This window comes from Mobula hypostoma, chromosome 3 (genome assembly GCF_963921235.1).
Source record: "Mobula hypostoma chromosome 3, sMobHyp1.1, whole genome shotgun sequence".
In the NCBI taxonomy this organism is placed as follows: Eukaryota; Metazoa; Chordata; class Chondrichthyes; order Myliobatiformes; family Myliobatidae; genus Mobula; species Mobula hypostoma.
Window position 1 is genome coordinate 174,185,418 of NC_086099.1, and position 20,951 is coordinate 174,206,368.

Genomic DNA, 20,951 nt, shown 5'->3' on the forward strand with positions numbered 1-20,951 from the left:
AATGGAGGGGATCTCACAATAATGCCAAAAATAACCAAATAATGCTCACAATAACTTAATGTAACTCTTGCTTCGGCTAGTGGTTTAATATAGGGGGTGGTAACTCCCAGCCCAGCCAAACTTAAGAAATCTTGTTTGGGTGGATGCTGCGCGATGTGTCCTATTACAAATCAGTACCCAGAAATAACAAACAGTACACAATATGCAATTAATGATTAAGCTTTATAATTCTTACTTTGACTATATGGTTAGTAAAGAAACGAAAAGAAAAAAAAGGGCCCAATCTTATTAAACAGTCTGTTGCGCAAAGTTGGTGCTCACTGATAAGTCAATCGTCCACCATAGACCTCCTCCGATGTTTGCTGCTCTTCAGACCCTTGCTCCAAGTCCACCTCGTCCGGCGGTCTAACAAATCTCTCCGTTCGCATCTTCTCTCCTCATCTCTCCCCAGCAAAAGACAACAAAAAATCTCCTTCCAGATTCACAAGACAGAACAACAATCTCCTGATTGGCAAACATGCATACCAGTCCTGTTATCTCCAGCCATAACCCAAACAATGCTGCTACAGAGAAACTGTTACCTCAGCAGTGAACATTACAGAGAAGCCATTTCATTAGACTTAACAGTGAAACATTACAGAGAAGCCATTACATTAGCAGTGAATCCTTACAGCGCATTACATCTTCCCCCCACCAAATTTAGTCATGTTCTCATGACATTGAGATAATTCGCCAACCCTTCCTGCAAAACACAAAGCCCAATCCAGGTGCAAAAGGTAGTGACATAGCTCCCCAAAACGGTAGAGATCAGGGCCCGTTCCCCTGGCGCTACATAGGCCAACCTATCTGGTGGTCTCCTAATTCTCTGAGACCTCTGTACCTCCTCACCTAACTCTTCAGGCTCAGACACTACTGGGGATACTTCTGGTCTACCTGGCGAGTCCTTCCCCGACCTATCACTTGTGCCCCCCTGCAACTTCGAGCCCTCTGTCCCGTGTCCAGGCCCTGCTTCCTCTCCTTCAAAGGTCCCGCTGTAACCCAGGCTGCCCACAGATAGCACCCTTCCCCCACTTCACCTGACTCAGCGGGAGAAGGGTCGTTTTTCTCCTCCTCAATCAATGGGGAGTTAGTGAAAGACAGCATATACCACACATCCAGATTCTCATCTTCCGAATCAGTACCCCTCTCATAGGCAGGGGCCAGCCCAGCCTCTCCTGCTTTGGGTCCTGCAGTTGCCCGTTTTCGCAGAGTCCTCTTACTAAGTGTAGGCTCCAAGTCGGCCCCTGGGTCTACGTGCACCTCTTGTCCCAGGCGCAGCAGATGGTTCCAATGGAGGATCTTGACAGACCCATTCCCTTCCCCTGGTTTCACCCGGAAAACTAGTAGGTTTGGCATTTGATTCTCCACCACAGAGGGTGTGGCCGCCCAGTAGTCAGCCACCTTGTGCTTTCCAGGTAGCCCCAAATTCCTTTTGAGGAGTTGTCTCCTGGCAGGATTTGGGAGAACCTCACTTTTTGATCATACCTCCTCTTATTTCCTTGATTCTGCTGGGCAGCCATGACTCCAGCTAATTCATAAGCCCTTTTCACCTCTCTTCTCATGTCAGCCACATACTTCAGATAAGTCTTCGGTGGTAAGTCACCCTCGTCAGTCCCAAAACAAAGGTCAATGAGCAACCTCGCCTCGCGCCCAAACATCAGATATGGCGAGTACCCAGTAGCTTCATTTCGTGTACAATTATAACTGTGAACCAGATGCCCAATATGTTGACTCCACCTGCTCTTCTTGCTGATCTCCAGGGTCCCGAGCATGTCTAGCAAGGTCCGGTTAAACATCTCTGGCTGGGGATTGCCCTGTGGGTGATAGGGTGTGGCCCTTGACTTCTCAACTCCAAGTACGCCCAGTAACTCACGGTTGAGTCTGCTCTCAAAATCCTGTCCATGATCACTATGTATTCGCCTGGGAAGGCCATAGTCAATGAAATACTTCTCCCATAACACCTTTGCCACCGTAGATGCCCTCTGGTCCTTGGGAGGGAAAGCCTGAGCATATCTGGTGTAGTGGTCCGTGATGACTACGACATTCCCCGTGTTGCTGGCATCGGGTTCTATTGACAGGAAATCCATACACACCAGATCCAGAGGCCCCGCACTCTGCAGGTGGGAGAAGGCTGCTGCCCGCACGGGCAGTGTCTTCCGCCAGATGCATCAAATGCATGTCTTGCAGTATTCTTCGACCTCCGATTTCATTTGGGGCCAGTAAAACCAGTCTCTGAGCAATCCGTAGGTGTTTTCCACCCCAAAATGTCCAGAATCATCATGAAGTGATTTCAACGCCACCCTCCGATACTTCTCGGGCAAAACCAGCTGGCAACGTCGGGGTCAGTCTGGGGGTGACGTGACCCAGTATAAGATCTAGTTCTTCAACTCCAACAGAAGCCATTCTCGTAGTAATGGAAGCACCGACGTGTGTTTTGTCCTCTCTGCCTGAGCCATGTCTCCATTTTTGACCGTTGTCCAAATGGTACCAATGCCCGGATCATCTTGCTGAGCAGCAGCCACTTCCCCAGTACTCAATTCTGGCAGCTGATTTGTCTTCTGAGCAGTCAGGTTACAATAAACTTAGGGGATGGCGTCATCAGAAGCCCCCAATTGATCCACCGCTCGCTCCTGCCCCTCCTTTTCCTCTGCCTTCATTGTGATGGCAAACTGACACAGGGCCTCACCCCCCGGGGCAGGAATGCTCTCCCACTCCTCGTTCCTGACCAGTCCCTTATGCGCCCGTCAGGACAAAGTATCAGCATCAACATTCCTGCTTCCCGGCCGGTACTTCAGGCTGATCATAGGCAGACAATGCTGCTGACCACCGATGGCCTGTGGCATCCAGTTTTGCTGATGTCAAGATATACACTAGGGGGTTGTTGTCCGTCCTCACCTCAAACTTGGCCCCATAGAGGCAGTCACTCAGCTTATCCACCACCGCCCACTTCAACACCAGAAATTCCAAAGTTGTGTGTGGGATAGTTTTTCTCAGAGGGTGACAGACTCCGGCTTACAAGTGCAACGGGCCTCAACCCGGAGCCCTGATCCTGATACAGGACCCTCTCGGCTGGCATCCGTGTGCAGTACATACGGTAATTAGGTGTGGAAGAATTTAAGACTCTTTGGATATGTAGGGGTTAACCCAATCGCTTGTGAATACTCTTAAAATTTAGCTAAAGTCCTTGCCAGAAAGATGCTGTGGCGTCTCATTTACGTAACGCTCTTGTTTGTTGCTATCTAGTTCTAAGAGGCGCGTGCAGCCTCTCCGGTGAATGATATCTGTTATCTGTCAAGTAGGGGACTGTGCACAATCCTGATTTGATGGAGAAAGACGTGAGAGTACAGAGGAACATCTGGAGAAGCTTCTGAAATGCCCGCTTCGCTGCTGCTGCTACTGTGTGGTAACTGGAATTTCTGGAGCAGAAGGCCCCGAATCCTCGGCTTTGCTTGTTTCGGCAGCCGAGGCGCTCAGCATAGGATGGTGCTTGGGAGGCTGTATCAGAGGGGCTGGTCAGAGGCTCGAAGTTTTCAGATGGACGACTCGGGTGTCGGCTGCTTCCAAGACATCGGCAGTTGTCGGTGCCTTGGAGGTTTATGGCAGGGAGTTCCTCCCTTTTGCTGCCTGCTATCAGGGACTTGAGAGTTGATTGGGACTTAAGACTTTTTTTTTACCGTGCCCATGGTCTGTTCTTTACCAAATAATGGTATTGTTTTGCACTGCTGTAACTATATGTTATAATTATGTGGTTCTGTCAGTGTTAGTCTTTGGGTTGTCCTGTTTTCTGTGATATCACTCCGGAGGAACATTGTATCATTTCTTAATGCATGTATGCATTTCTAAATGACAATAAAAGAGGACTGAGTGTTCTCATAATCCAAAAAAAAATCTAAGTTCAAAGACAAGCAATGTTCTTGTTAAGTGCTTTTAGTCACATACGCTGTGTCTATATAATGAAGCGGTTCTGCAAAATAAGCAAAGCCCCTAAGCACCGCTTTTCGGTACAGAGGCTCTCCATGATATCAGGTAATAAAGTCCTTTAGTTTGAAACAATTCGCTGAGTCGGCCTGATTTATTCTGTCTGCTGCTCCTGAGATTTATCCGCAACACTGGGAGTCTGCAAAAGCCAGCACCAGTGTCTGGGTCAGTAGCTCCTTCAGCAACTGAAATGCCTCTTCACATGTTGCATCCCACCTTGGTCCAAAGGGCTCCGACGGGGCTAAGGTACTCTCCACCCTCCTGTCCTGTTTTCCCCTACCCTTTCTCCCCCAATGGACGGTAACCGCACAGAAGTTGATTCAAAGGATGACTCACTTTCACGTAGCCTTTCACAAAGCTCCGATAGTAACCAGAGAACCCGAGGAACCAGTGCAGAACGCTCACAGTCTAGGGTCTTGGCCAAGTGGTAACCGCCCCGATCTTAGCTGGGTCTGTAACTACCCCATCTCGTGAGACTATGCGCCCAACATAACTAACAGACATTTGGCAGAACTGTCACTTGTCCAGAGAAAGTTTTAACCGTTCAGCACCTTCAGCAGCCCGCTTCATGTTCTTCCAAGGTGGACCCAAACACTATGAGGTCATCCAGATATACCAATACCTCAAGCAAGGTCATATCCCCTACTGTCTTCTCCATGACCCGCCTGATGGTGGCAGGAGCTCCCGAGATGCCCTGAGGCATCCTTTCGAACTGGAAAAATTCCAGGGAACATATAAATGCCTTTTTCTCTTTGTCGGCTTCACTCATGGGGATCTGGTAATATCCACTCCGCAAGTGCAGCACGCTGAAATACGGCATCAGACAGGCTAGCGCGTCTTCAATCCTTGGGACAGTATACTGGTCAGGGATGGTGTGCCTGTTCAGAGTCCTATAGTCTACACACATCTGTACCTTCCCATTCTTCTTTTGGGCCAACTCTACTGGGGATGCATAGGGGCTTTGGGACGCTGTGATGATCCCAGCTTCCTTCAACTTACACAAATGCTACCGAACATCCTCCATGTCTGCAGGGGCCAGTCGCCGTGACCCTTCTCTGAACGGGGTATCCTCAGTCAGCCGGATAGTGTAACGTGTGCTCTTGGAACAACCCACATCAGATTTGTCAGTGGAAAAGACATCTTCCAGCTTCAACACAAAATAATCTGCAGATGCTGGGGTCAAAGCAACACTCACAACACGCTGGAGGAACTCAGCAGGTCGGGCAGCATCTGTGCTTCAGCTTCCAGCTTCAACATCTTCTCTACCAGCCTCCCCTTCCAACCCGCAGCAAGTGGGGAGTCCCCGAAGTTGAATGACTCAGCTGTCAGCTTTCCTCCCCTTTCCAATAGTTTCTCCCTGGCGTATCCCACAGGGACACTCGACATTACTGTCACCGGGAACAAATGAACCAGGAGCATCCCCCACTTTGTAGTGTTCCTGACAATCAGTGCCATCCTGCATTCCTGTACAACCGAGGGCTTCTGCAATTCAGGCCTTACCAGTACCCCAGCAGGAAATCCCGACTCCTCCCCGTGGTCTTCCAAAGCGTCCGCTAAGAGGGCTTTGCCCTCAGGAACTCTAGAAAATTTGGGGGTCCCCATCACTCTCGCTACTTCCCCGGGCCGTACCACCACTGGCTTCAACTGGGTGAACCACACAGTCCCTCGTTTAAATTCGGTATCCGGCCCAATGCTGCCAAGCACTTTCTCAAAAACAGCACAAAACCCTGGGTGCACGGACAATGTTCCCAGAAAGCTCTCGCCAGCCTTCTCCTTGTAGGCTCCCATGAGCCTCTTCACAAGAGGGGTGTTGGTCTCCACCAGAATTGAAACGCCACCCTTCTCAACAGGGTCCGGACAAACCAGCACCAATGTATCAAGGACCTCAGACACTCCCACATCAGCCTCTGAGAACTCCAACTTCACTGACAAATAACTGTCGTATGGATAATCACTAGCACTAAGCCCCCAGATCTCCAGTGCCCTGAATGATGCTAATGGTAAATGCTTCAGATACCAGTTGTAAAACCAATGGTACAACAACGTGACCTGCGACCCGGTGTCAAGTATGGCTTTAGCATAAATACCTCATATTCATAGCGACACACTGGAGCACGGACCCACTAAGCCTTTAGGAAATGGGCCTTTTGTTTTTGGGGGTTCCTTGGTACATTGCTGGGAATGTGTTCCCCCAGGGACACCAGACCGTTCCCTCACTGGGTCTCCTCTAGGTTTTCCCAACAACTCTCCCTGCTGAGGTACCCGGGGGCTCACCCTCCTTCTGGTGTGACACCGGCTGCCAGTATCCCTCTGCACTGTTCATCCCCTTGGGGAATGAGCCCCCTCATTAGCTCCATCATATTGGGGGGGGTGGTCACACCCGCTGATAACAGCCGACATATTTCCGTTCTCAACTCCGCCACAATCTCCTCTATGGCTCCCTGGAATAGGCTATCTGTGGTTACTTCACCGCAGGGGACTACTGCCGAGGACTGTACCCTGCTGACTGAGAACTGCCACGCCTCCGCTGCGTTCTCCTCTTCCCGTACCTCTCTGATCAGCTCAACAATAGATGGAGGGGAGAGCATCATATGATACTGTCAGAGACCCCAAGCAATCAGGTCATGGGACTGGGTGCCCCTGGCTATCTGGTCCATTCTTAACTGATCCACCTCAGTCACTTAAATGACCCCTCTGCACTGCAAGCAATTTAGCTGCCTCTCTAGCCTAAAAATAAAAGCAGAAAGCTTCTCCCCCTTCTCCTGACGCATATTCTGAAACCCCACCATGAGCTCCATTGGGCTTCCAGTTGGACCAAAAGCATTGTCCAGTGCTTGCAGATAATTGACAGCTGTCGCTACGGGAGATTTCAACCTGACAGCTCTCACGACGACAGCAGCCTGCCCATTCAAGCTTTCAACCAATCTCTGTCGCTTTTCATCATCAGAGCACGGCCACTCATCTAACAACTGAGAGGTCTTCTCCGCTCAAGTCTCATACTTCTCCTCCCCTTTAGGGGTGGGGGTTAGTTCACAGAATAGGTGGAGCCTGCCATAGCTGGGACTTTGAATCTGATTTTTCTATTTACTCGCCAGAGAAGTAAGGGCGGACACTGACTCAGAGTTCTCACTCTTCACCGGGGGACGTGGACTAATCAGACATTCCAAATCCGACCACTCTTTCCCTCCACTTCTCAGAAACAAGAGAACCCCGTCTTTGAAATCTCTGCCCCCAGCTACCGCTACCTCAGTGCTGGTCTGCATTAAAATGAGCTGCACCAGCCATTTTATCAAACCTCCACCCACAATCGCAACTTTAACAGTACTTAACAGTGGAGTTAACACTTCAACTGGAGTACAAATATCTGCCCCACTGGTTCATTCCTCAGGGTAATCACACAGCATCCAACAGAATCAATCCCGAACACAGCCCCAACAATTGTAAATCTCGCTTCGGCTAGCAGCTTAATGTAGGGGTGATAACCCCTGGCCCGGCCAAACTTAAGAAATCTCGTTTGGGTGGATGCTGCGCGATATGTCCCCTATTACAAATCAGTACCCTGAAATAACAAACAGTACACAATACGGGATTAAACTTTATAATTCTTACTTTGACTATATGGTTAGTAAATAATTGAAAAAAAGAAAAATAAAGGGCCCAATTTTATTAAACAGTCTATTCCGCAAAGTTGGAGCTCACTGGTAAGTCGATCGTCCACCATTGACCTCCTCCGATCATAGTGCCCTTCGGACCCTCGCTCCAAGTCCACCCCATCCGGCAGTCTACCGAATCTCTCCATTCTCATCTTCTCTCCTCATCTCTCCCCGGCAAAAGACTGCGAAAAGTCTCCTTCCAAATTCACAAGACAGAGCAACAATCTCCTGATTGGCTCACATGCATACCACAGTCCTGTTATCTCCAGCCATAACCCAAACATTGCTGCTACAGAGAAACTGTTACCTCAGCAGTGAACATTACAAAGAAGCCATTTCATTAGCCTTAGCAGTGAAACATTACCGAGAAGCCATTACATTAGCAGTGAATCCTTACAGCGCGTTACAAAAATATTGTTATGAGCAATACATCCTTGCAGGTTTGTCAATTTGTGTAGTTTAAAAAATTGCCAGTTGTCATTAACCTATTATTTTTAAAATGAAAATGCTAGAAATCTTATTCAAAGAGTCATTATAAAATATCAATGTTGTTTTCAAATGTTCTATGCTTCAAACAAAATTGAAAACTTTTAATCTAAAGATTTAAATGTTTGCACTTTCTTCTCTCTCACCTGTGTAATCACTATTTGGCAGCATTTTTAAAAGTTTATCTGGGTATGGAATATTTTGCAAGAATTTTACTCTCATTTGTTTTGAAATACATAACAATATTTTTAAGTTTTTCATTAACTCAGCTTTTCCAAAAAAAAAATCCTGCGAGAAAACTCCTTCAAACATGCTAACATTTCTTTAATCTTTTGGTAGGAACTGAAAATACATTCATTATACAGTAGGGAAAATATTGACCTCGTTGGGGACTCTGCGTTCTGATCAAAACAGATTCAATTAACCTATGCAGAAAGACAGGACCACAAAAACTTTGAGGTTATTAGCAACAAACAGAAACTGCAATGTAAAAATTACTTCCATATCCATGAGTATGATTTTGTATAATAGTGCTGCCACCCAGTGCATTTTCTTATTAATGGTATCATTCTGTAAAGACTGTTCTTCAGATATATTTTATTCTTTTTTTTTACTAGAAAACATAGATCTATTTAATTTATTTCTTTATTTCAAAAATTGAGCAATGCAAACCTTTATTTAGGTGATCAGCAACGATTGCTTAACCAATACCATCTTATAGCGTCATAGTAATTTACTCATGGTTGACACGAGGAATTCTGCAGATGCTGGAAATTCAAGCAACACACATCAAAGTTGCTAGTGAACGCAGCAGGACAAGCAGACCCTGACGAAGGATCTCGGCCTGAAACATCGACTGTACCTCTTCCTGGAGATGCTGCCTGGTCTGTTGCGTTCACCAGCAACTTTGATGTATGTTACTCATGGTTGAGCAAGTTTTCAAAAGGAGATGAGAAACTGGGGCAGGAGATGATCCTATGGCCCCGTGAGTCAGCTCCAACCATTCAGTAATATTGTCAGTGATTACTCTTGACCTGAATTCCATTCCTGCCATTCCACACAACCATCAACAGTTTTGTTACTTCAAAAATCTGCATTAGCTTAGAAAAATATACTGATTCGACAATTCAGTTCTCATTCTACGTTGTCAATGCACAACTCCATCATTCTGAATATGCTCTCTATTTAGGTTTTCTTAGAAGAGGGGAAGCTTTTTCTCAAAAACCATGCTCCAAAGTGTCATTCGGAAACATTATAGAATCATTACACACAGTAATATTTATTATAGAATAACTGAACAGTTTTAGCATAGGAGGAGGCTGTTTGTCAGAATGAGTTCCTACAGCCTCTATGAAAACAATTGAGGAAGTTTCAGTCACGAGTCTTCACCCTAGAGTTCACAACTTTCTTTCCCCTTTAAGTCCTTTTGAAATGAATCTGTCTTCACCATATTCTATACGAAGATGTGGAGGCTTTGGAGAGGATGCAGAAGAGGTTCACTAAGAATTTCCTTGGACTGGAGTGGTTGGATAAACTTGGACAGTTTTCTCTGATTGAAGTATTTAAAATTATGAGAGGCAAAAATAGATAGATATATTCAGTCTTTTTTTTTACCCCCAGGGAGTAAAAGTCAAATATGAAAGAACGCAACTAAAGCCCTCTTTTCCAGGCAACATGCTGGTGAATCTCCTTGGTATTCTCTCAATTGCTGGTCAATACAGTACAGGAATAATTTGTTACAGGAATACAGCAGTGACCAGAATCGTACACAATACTCCGAATGTGGCCTAACCAATGGGGGAGGGGGCAGAGTGAAACTGGGATAGGGGAAGGGAGGGGGAGGGAATTACCGGAAGTTCAAGAATTCAATGTTCTGTCTAAGAACTACCCATTGTGCTTTCCCCCCCATTCCTTCTTCACCTTTCCTGCCTATCCCCTCCCCCTCCCCTTTATCTTTCCCTTTACTGGTTTTTCACCTGGAACCTACCAGCCTTCTCCTTCCCACCCTCCTCCTACCTTCTTTATAGGGCCTCTGCCCCTTCCCTCTTCAGTCCTGAAGAGTTCTGGCTTGAAACGTTGACTGATCGTTTCCACGGATGCTGCCCGACCTGCTGAGTTCCTCCAGTGTGTTGTGAGTATTAGTCTGGATTAATTTCCATCTGCCACAACACTCAACTTTCTAGCTGGTCTAGATGGATCTAACAGCATCTATGGAAGGAAAAGACAGTCAACAAAAATTTCCAGTCAAGATCCTTCATCTGAATCAATGAAGCATCCAGATGAAGAACTTCGACCTAAATCATCAAATGTCTATTTCCTTCCAGAGATCCTGTCTGACCCACTAAGTTCCTCCACGCCACTCCATATTCCAGCATCTGCAGTCCTAGTATCACCAATTTCCAGCTGATTCCTTTGACAATCTTTTTTGCTACTTATGACTCCATCAAGTTACACATTATCTATAAACACACAAGCTACATTCTCATTCAAGTCATTTATGTATATGGAAAACAACAAATAACAACAAATATGAACAGCACCTAAAATGCTGTTTACAGGTAATGTTGAACACAAGAGATTCTGCAGATGCTGGAAATACAGAGTAACACAGACAAAATGCTGGAGGAACACAGCAGGCCAGACAGTATCTGAGGAGAGGAATAAACAGTTGTCATTTCAGATCGAGACCCTTCATCAGGACAGTCCAAAAAATCGACCGTTTATTCCTTTCCATAGCTGCTGCCTGACCTTCTGAATTCCTCCAGCGCTTTGTACGTGTTACAGGGAAAGCTGACAGACTAGTTTCTACACTAAGCTAAATGCAAAATATTCTGTCAATCACAGTCCCAGTCTCAGGGAAGATACCTTACGTTCAGAGTTCATCATGCCTTAAAATTAAACCAACTTACACCATTTAAGTAACTATCAATATTCAATAAAAGAAGCGGGCCTAAATGCTAGTATAAATGTTATCAACAATCTCAGTTTCCAAGATACCAACAAAGGTACCAACTTTGAGGTGTAAGAGCCTGAATGTCAATATGACACAGTCTTAAATCTTTGCTAGGCAGGCTCATTGATAGCAGTTGGTAGCCACTGGAATTACCCATACTAAACTTCTCATAGTCAAGGTGCGATTTTCAGATAGTTTCCTTAAGTATGCACAATGGTATTTAGCTGATACTGCACTGCAACATATGGCTATCAGTTGGTAATATCAACTAGTCTATGCGGGAAGCACTGCAAAACAAAGGAGTCTAAAAACAACTAATAGAGAGCCAGAAACCAGGAAGCAAAGAGGAGGAGCTGGGGGAAATGAGAGAACAAATAGAGTGGAAAGGTCATTCTCAGACAGCAATGTACACACATGATGGACAGGGAAGTGAACTGAAAATTCAGGACTTTTGACATTTATAGTGACCTGAAGAATGGGTTGGAAACTAAGTATAGTATTCTGAAAACAACAGGAATTCTGCAGATGCTGGAAATTCAAGCAACATACATCAAAGTTGCTGGTGAACGCAGCAGGCCAAGCAGCATCTATAGGAAGAGGCGCAGTCGACGTTTCAGGCCGAGACCCTTCGTCAGGACGGTCCTGACGAAGGGTCTCGGCCTGAAACGTCGACTGCGCCTCTTCCTATAGATGCTGCTTGGCCTGCTGCGTTCACCAGCAACTTTGATGTATGTTGCTATAGTATTCTGACCTAGATTTGTCCTGATTGTTGAGGATAAGAAATACCTGTGCATTCCCATTCTACTGCATAGATGTCAGTACTAAACTAGGTGTGGCTGTCACTGTTCAGGCCAACATTTATTACCCATCCTCCTGTCCTTGGCAGAAAGTTCTTTGAGGAGAGAACTATACCAGGCCACTCTACAGTTAAATGCTTCAAAACAATATGCGACAGTTTTGCCTCCTAAACCTCCATTAGCTGGACAAGATCTACTTTTTATTTTTCATTTATAAACAGCTGCTTGGCTACAAGATCTAAAATCCTGATGTCAATACCACTACCTTACCGAAGCCATAGTCTTTAACATCCACTCTACTTCTTCATTTTAAATGCTTTTTGAATCATACCTCTTTAAGCTAGTTAAGTGCCCTCCACCATAATATTTTCATCTAAATGATTTTTAGATATTAAGAACATCAAGAGATGAATGAGCACAGGAAATGCCATCTAACAACAATATTGGTCATGCTGTTACTGAAGGGCACAAATAGCTTGTTTTGCTTGTCATTTCTAAATCCTCATTTGCTTATATTTTGATACCATACACAAGACAGAATTCAGTCATTTGGCCTATCGAGTCTGCTCCACTATCCCGTTATGGCTGATTTATTATCCCTCTCAATTCCTTTCTCCTGCCTTTGTCCTGTAAGCTTTGACATCTTACTAATCAAGAACCTATCATCTGCCACTTTAAATATACCCATGACTTGGCCTCTACATTATCTGTGGAGTGAATTCCACAGATTCACCACCCTCTGGCTACAGAAACTCCTCCCATCTCCATTCTAAGGAGACACCCCTCTATTCTGAAGCTGTGTCCTTTGGTCCTAGATTCATCCACTATAGGAAACATCCTCTCCATATCCACTCCATCTAGACCTTTCAATATTTGATAGGTTTCAACTAGATCACGACCCCCCCCCCCCAAAATTCTTCTAAACTCCAAAGAGTACAGGTCCAAAGCCATCAAAGGCTCCTCATACATCAACCCTTTCATTCTTAGAAACATTCTTCTGAACCTTCTCTGGACTCTCTCCAATGCCATGCATCTTTTTTCAGCTAAAGGGCCCAAAACTAGTCACAATACTCTAAGTGCGGGCTGACCAATGGCCTTATAAAGCCTCAGCAATACATCCTTAATTTTACATTCTGGTCATCTGAAAATGATGCTAACAGTGCATTTGTCTTTCTTACCACTGACTTAACCCGCAAGTTAACCTATAGGGAACCCTGCACAATGCCTCCCAAGTCCCTTTGTACCTCTGATCTTGGAATTTTCTCCCCATTTAGAAAATAATTTATGCCTTTATTCCATCTACCAAGTGCATGACCATATATTTCCCTGCACTATATTCCATCTGTCACTTCTTTGCCCATTCTCCCAATCTAATTCTTCTGCAGACTCCCTGCTTTTTCAACATTAATTGCTACTCCACCTAACTTTGAATCCTTTGCAAACTTGGCCACAAAGCTATCAATTCTGTCATCAAAATCAATGACATACAGTATAACAAGATACAGTATGAACACCGACCCTTGCGGAACATCACTGATCACCAGTAACCAATCAGAAAAGGCTCCCTTTATTCTCCTTCTTTGCATCTTGCCAATCAGCCAATCTTCAATCCATGCTTATATCTTTCCGGAAATACCATGGGCTCTTATCCTGTTTAGCAGCCTCATGTGTGGCATTTTGTCAAAGGCCTTTTGAAAATTCAAGTAAACAACATTCACTGACTCTCCCTTGTCTATCCTGCCTATTATTCCCTCAAAAAATTCCAACAGACTTGTTAGGTCAGATTTCCCCTTTAGGAACCCACGCTGACTTTGGCCTATTTTATCATGTGTCGAGTACCCCAAAAACCTCATCTTTAAAAATAGGTTCCAAAATCTTCCCAACCACTGAAGTCAAGCTAATTGGCTGATAATTTCTTTTCTTTTTCTCCCTTCCTACTTAAGGAGTGGAGAGACTTTCCTTGCACTCTCCTTTAAGGGTCTGTAGGACATCTTGCTGTTTTTAAATTGTCATATAAATGAAAGTAGATATTGTTGTACAAATGTAAATGACTTATTCAGAAATAATTTAAGAATTTGAATTCAGTTTCGTTTGCATGGAAAAATCTGCAATTCATTGAAAACTGGTAACTGGAAGAGAAAATAAATCTATCAAACTCAAAACCAATCTGTTCCCTAACATCCTCCAGAATAGTTAATACACAATTCTCATACTAGCCAATCTGTGGGTACTTCAGAATAAAAGTTGGAATTGGTTTAGCAAGGCACTCAGTATTGTTTGTTATATCATAGATGCAGCAATGAAAAAGCAGCCTTGACACTGAGTGAGCAAATGACCTGCCTTTGCCAGTAATATGCAGATTTGGATACAATTATCTAAAAGAATGAAAAACTGCAAACTCTTAGCTAGGATGTATTGTGCTAATTTGAAAAACTGTCTACCAATTAAATTGCTATCCATAGGTTTTCTTATATTTGAGATGGTGTGTGACAGAAGAACTTAAAAACAATAATCAGGACTACTTCCAGTTTTAAAAATTACAAATACATACAATTTGAAGTTTTATCATGTAATTGGATAGTCTGTGCAAAATGTATGCTGAACTCACCCCAGCAAACTGCCCAACGAGCGTCACGTAAAGGACATAATGAACTAGGTGGAATAATAGCGTCAATCGGATAGTTCATGCATTGCTCTCCATCAAAACACCAGAGACACTAAAAGGCAAGAGTTGAAAATATGTTAAAACTACCCAAAATCTCAACAGCCTGCAACATTCCCCAATTTTTATGTAGGGTTCTCAGTAATATTAACTGTTAGCTGCTAATAATAAATGGCTTCTCTGTAATGTTAACTGATCAGGTACTGTTTCGTTGTAGCTGGAATGTTCAGGTTATAACTATAGATAACAGGGAACTAACCAATGGAAGTCATGTTATTCTATCTCTATGTGTGGGAACCGGAGTGAGTGTGTGGGATTTTCGGTGAGCAGAGGCAAAGAGGAAGGATGTGCAGGAAGCACTCTGGTAGACCACTGTTGTTGGTCCCAGGCCGAAGAGTTGAGGAGTTCGGAGGAGATCGAATGGTGGAAAGAAGACCCTGTTCCGTGAGCTCCAACGATTGTGCACGGGACTGTTAATAAGATCACTGGCGCCTTCATTTTATATTTTATTTCTCTATCAGTCTCAGTCAAAGTAAGAATTATAAAGTGTAATCATTTAAATCGCCTATGGTGTACAGTCTGATATCTTACATTGTGGGTTTGTACTGGGGCACATTACACAGCATCCACACAAACTTGTTTAGCTAGTTTGGCGGGGCTGACGGCTGCTTCCCCTAGACCAGTGGTCCCCAACCTCTGGGCTGCGGACCGATACCGATCCGCGAAGAATGCAGTGGTGCAGCGGTATCTGGAGCGCACCCAGCACATCTTTAAGAAAAAAGCCGAAATAAAAAAAGCTAATTAATTAGGTGTCGCCCGGCCCATAAATGTTGGCCCAGATCAGAGGCGACCAGTATACGGTCCCAAGGGTCAAAGACGTACTGGCCTGTCTGAGTGGGACGAAGTGGTTTAGTGTGCTGGACTTGAGGAGTGGATATTACCAGATCCTGATGAGTGAGGTTAATAAAGAGAAGATGGCATTTATATGCCCTCTGGGATTTTTCCAGGTCAAAAGGATGCCCCAGGGCATATTAGGAGCCCCTGCCACCTTCCAGAGGGTGATGGAGAAGACGGTGGGGAATATGAACTTGCTGGAAGTGTTGGTATATTTGGATGACTTGATAGTATTTGGATCCACCTTGGAAGAACACGAAGCGAGGCTACTGAAGGTGCTAAACCGACTGAAGGATGAGGGGTTAAAACTTTCCCTGGACAAGTGCCAGTATTGCCAGACGCCTGTAGCTACGTCGGGCACATCTCGCAGAATGGAGTAGCTACTGACCCGGCAAAGATTGAAGCGGTGACCACTTGGCCAAGGCCCCAAACTGTGAGTGCTCTGCGCTCGTTCTTGGGGTTCTGTGGGTATTATCAGAGATTCCTGAAGGGCTATGCCAAGGTGAGTCACCCCTTGAACCAGCTTCTGAGTGGTTACCCTCCCTTGATGAAGAAAGGGGAAGGGAGAAGAGGACGGGAGGTTGGAGAATATCTAAACCCATTGGAGCCCTTCGGACAGAGGTGGGATACAAAATGTGAGGAGGCTTTTCAATCACTGAAAGAGTTGCTGACTCAGGCCCCAGTGCTGGTTTTTGTGGACCCCCAACTGCCCTATGCCACACACCGATGCCAACCGAGACGGATTAGGGGCCGTCCTGTATCAGGATCAGGGCACCCGGTTGAGGCCAGTAGCGTCTGTCAGCCGGAGTTTGTCGCCCTCCGCGAGAAACTATCCCACCCACAAGTTGGAGTTCCTGGCGTTGAAATGGGCGGAAGCGGATAAGCTGAGTGACTATCTCTACGGGGCCAAACTTGAGGTGAGGACAGACAGCAACCTGCTCACTTACATCCTGACCTCGGCAAAACTAAATGCCACAGGACATCAGTGGTTGGTGGCATTGTCTGTATATGATTTCAGACTTAAGTACCAGCTGGGGAGCTAGAATGTCGATGCAGATGCTCTGTCCTGACGGAGGCATGAAGAACTGGAGAGGGACGAGGAGTGGGAAAGTGTTCCTGCATCCTGGGTGAAGGTCATGTGTTAGTTCACTATCACTGTGTGGGCAGAGGAAAAGGAGAGGCTGGATTGCGCAGTGGACCCATTGGGGGCTTCTGAAGACGCCCTACCCCTAGTTTACTGTGACCTGACTGCTCTAAAGACCAAGCAGCTGCCAGAATTAAGTCCCGTGGAAGTGGTAGCTGCTCAGCGAGATGACCCGGACATTGGCACTATTTGGTACGCAGTTGAAAAGGGGGATATGGCGTGGGTGGAGAAGACGAAACACGCTTCGGTGCCTCCGTTACAGAGAGAATGGCCTCGGTTGAAGTTGAAGAGCCAAATTTTATACTGGGTAATGTTGCCCCCGGACCGACCTCGGCTTTGGCAGTTGGTCCTGCCTGAGAACTATCAGAAGATTGTGTTGAAGGCACTGGATGATGACTCTGGACATTTGGGGGTGGAAAAGACCAATGGATTGATCAAAGACCGGTTTTACTGGCCCTGAATGAAGTTGGAGGTCGAAGAGTACTGCAAGTCGTGCATTCATTGCATACGCTGAAAGACACTGACTGTGCAGGCTGCTCCTTTGTCACTCTTGCAGAGTGCAAGGCCACTGGACCTGATGTGCATGGATTTCCTGGCCACAGAACTCGATGCCAGCAACACGGCGAATGTCTTAGTCATCACGGACCACTACACTAGATATGCTCAGGCTTTTCCTACCAAGGACCAAAGGGCAACTATGGTGGCGAGTGCTATGGGAGAAGTATTTTGTGCGTTATGGCCTTCCCAGGCGGATACATAGTGACCAGGGTTGGGACTTTGAGAGTAGGCTCATCTATGAGTTGCTGGACATGCTGGGAGTTGAGAAATCGAGGACCACGCCCTATCATCCGCAGGGCGACTCCCAGCCTGAGAGGTTTAATCGGACCTCGCTAGATATGCTTGGTACCCTGAAGATTAGCAAGAGGAGCCGGTGCAGTCAACATATTGGGCATCTGGTTCATCGCTACAACTGCACACAAAATGAAGCTACTGGGTACTTGTCATATTATCTGATGTTTGGGTGTGGGGCATGATTATCTATTGACCTTTGTTTTGGGACTGATGCAGATGAGGCATCGCTGAAGTCTTACCTGAAGTATGTGTCTGATATGAGGAGAGAGCTGAAAAGGGCTTATGAGTTGGCTAGGGAGGCGGCCACCAAACAGAATCGGGGAAATAAGAGGTATAACCAGAAAGTGAAGTTCTCCCAACTTCTGCCGGGAGACCGAGTCCTCATTAGGAATTTGGGATTACCTGGGGAGCACAAGTCGGCTGATCGCTGGGCGACCACACCCTATGTGATGGAAAGTCAGATGCCAAACCTACCGGTTTTCTGGGTGAGGCCCGAGGACGGAGAGGGACCTGTCAGGATTCTCCATCGGAACCACCTGTTGCCCCGGGACAAGAGGTGCAGGCAGATCGGGAGCCTGACTTAGAGGCTACACCTAGTACAAGGACTCTGCGAACACATGAAGTGATGGAAGAGCCCACTCCGGATGAGACTGGGCCGGGCCCAGCCCGTGAGGGATACTGATTCGGAGGATGATGATTCAGATGAGTGGTACGTGCTGCCGTTTGCTGACTCCTCCGTGATAGAGGAAGAGAGTCCTGGCTCTTCTCCCACTGGGTTAGGCGGGCTATTGGTGGGCAGCTAGGGGTACTGCAGGACGTTGAAGGAGAGGAGGTGGGGCCTGAGCGAGAGACAGGGGGTTTAGGGGTGCGGAGAGGCTTGAGTGACCGCTCGCAGGAGGATTCGCCACGTAGCCCCAAAGGGTCCCCCATAGCGTCTGAGGCGGAAGAGTTAGAAGAGGGAGTATGGAGGTCTCAGAGAATTAGGAAATCCCCCCCCCCGGATAGGTTGGCCTATGTAGCCCCTGGGGAACAGGGCAAGATCTCTACTGTTTTGGGGAGCTATGTTATTGTTTTCCGCGCTTGGATTGGGCTCTGTGTTTTGCAGGAAGGGTTGGAAAATTACCTGAACGTCATGAGGGCATGACTAAATTCGGTGGGGGGAGAATGTAAGGTTCTCAGTAATATTAATTGTAACGTTAACTGTTAAATGCTAATAATAAATGTAATGTTAACTGATGAGGTAATGTTTCTTTGTAGCTGGAATGTTTGGGTTATAACTATAGATAACGGGGAACTAACCAATGGAAGTCATGTTATTCTATCTCTATACGTGTGGGAACCAGAGTGAGTGCGTGGGATTTTCGGCGAGCAGAGGCAAAGAGGAAGGATGTGCGGGAAGCGCTCCGGTAGACCACCGTTGCTGGTCCCAGGTCGAAGGGTCGAGGAGTTCGGAGGAGATCGAGTGGTGGAAAGAAGACCCTATTCAGTGAGCTCCAATGATTGTACACTGGACTGTTAATAAGATTATTGGCTCCTTTATTTTATGCTTTATTTCTCTATCAGTCTCATAGTCAAAGTAAGAATTATACAGTGTAATCATTTAAATCGCCTATGGTGTACAGTCTGATATTTTGCATTGTGGGTTTGTACTGGGGCACATTACACAGCATCCACACAAATTTGTTTACCCAGTTTGGCGGGGCCAACAGCTGCTCCCCCTAGACAAATGAGAGTTGAGTGAGCCAAAGGCGTACATTTATATGCAAAATACCACTCTATAACTTAAACCCCACCTGAACCAAATTCATATTAGTTTTAAAATATCATATGTCAATTCAGTTTTCAATATGTTTATCACGCATTGCCTGTTCATTTGGAATCCCAAACATAAATTGTTGCTATACTAATGATGCAAAGATTTCTAAGATGAAAAATTTCATTCAAACTGTCCAGAACTACCCATGGTTCTGATTTACTAAAGTGCTTTATTTCATGTAAAACACTTATTTACAAATTAAAACGTATATTCCAGCTCATACATGTCCAAACTGTAATGCATCACCCAAATAATCAGTTCATTGTAAAAGCTCAAACTATTCTCTCGTTTGTATTTTTCAAGTATATTTCTAATTAAAGTACATTTATTCATTTGCTACTTTTGTTGTTTAAGATTTCATGGTACTTTGAAGTTCGGAAATGAAAGGGCTGTTGTACAAATGATCTCTGCATTGAAAGAAAATAAATTTGGTACTAATTTATTTACTTTATCTCCCTACGCAAATTACATGTGAGTAAATTTACATTACCCAAAACACCATAATGCGGGATTTACCTATACTAGAAACTTGAGACGTACAGTCTGTAGCTCAATGGAAACTTTGGTTTAAAGTATACAAGTTCTATGCTAGTATATGATCTACAAAAAACACTAACATATACTGAACTTTTAAAACAGTAAAATGTCCCAACAGACAGTACCAAACACAATTTGATAGGGTAATATTAGCTATGATAATAAAAACTTAAGTCAAAGAAACTGGTTTTAGGGTGCACCATAAATAACTGAGAAATATAAACAAAGAGAATTATAGAAAAGCAATTTCAGAACACAGATTTAGACACCTGAATAGATGCCAACACTGACACAATGAAAATTAGGTGCATGGAAGAATTAACAGTGCATGAAAGACTTACAGGAACGTACAGCTCAGAGAATTTATATAGATAGAGTGGATAAGCCTACTGTAATACTTCAAAAAATTGAGTTTTAAAAGAATATTTGCCTGAATATCTGTTCTAATTTGCCTTAAGTCCTGTATAATATAATGGAACAAACTTAAGCTCTTTCATGGATGACTTCTATTTAAAAACATTAAACATCTCTATATTTTTAAGATTTTAAAGGAAATGAGTTTATATTATATTCATAGTTCACAGTCCCAAAATATCTCAATGCATTTATATTGACAGGAATTTTAGTTTCATTTTAATCACTAAAACTATTTAAGATAATAAAAATATGACTGCAAGTTTCAAATCTATCAGCAGGAAGATGTATCAGTCAATGACAGAATTTACTTTTCCTGTGTGTCTTAAAGGCAATCACTTATTTCCCAAATCCTAAAGAAATAACATCTAACTTCATAAAAAATGTATTACACAAATAAGGGGGGTTTCAAAAAACATGTTTAAACATTTTTCATAGACATTTTATCATCTTATCAGGTGATAACATTTCATGTCTGCACATAAAGATAATGAAATAACTGCACCCAATGAAAATCTTTGTAGGAAAAAAGTTAAAATTTGTTAACCCCACTATCAAAGTAACTGGAAAGATATTTGACAAATTTAGTGAGTTCAGCAGCACTGTGATTAAAAGGGATTTGATTTTCCAAAATGACTACAGTACTGATAGAGATGTATTAGTTTGATACAAAGGACATTTGCAGAAGTCAGCTTTTATAAACAATGAAATAGCAAGTTTAACTCA

At 44.6% G+C, this 20,951-nt stretch overlaps 1 pseudogene; it reads right to left on the reverse strand.

Annotated features, from left to right (window-relative positions):
• The window catches only part of LOC134343760 (pituitary tumor-transforming gene 1 protein-interacting protein-like), a 79,398-nt pseudogene that overhangs the window by 48,813 nt on the left and 9,634 nt on the right, over positions 1 to 20,951 (reverse strand).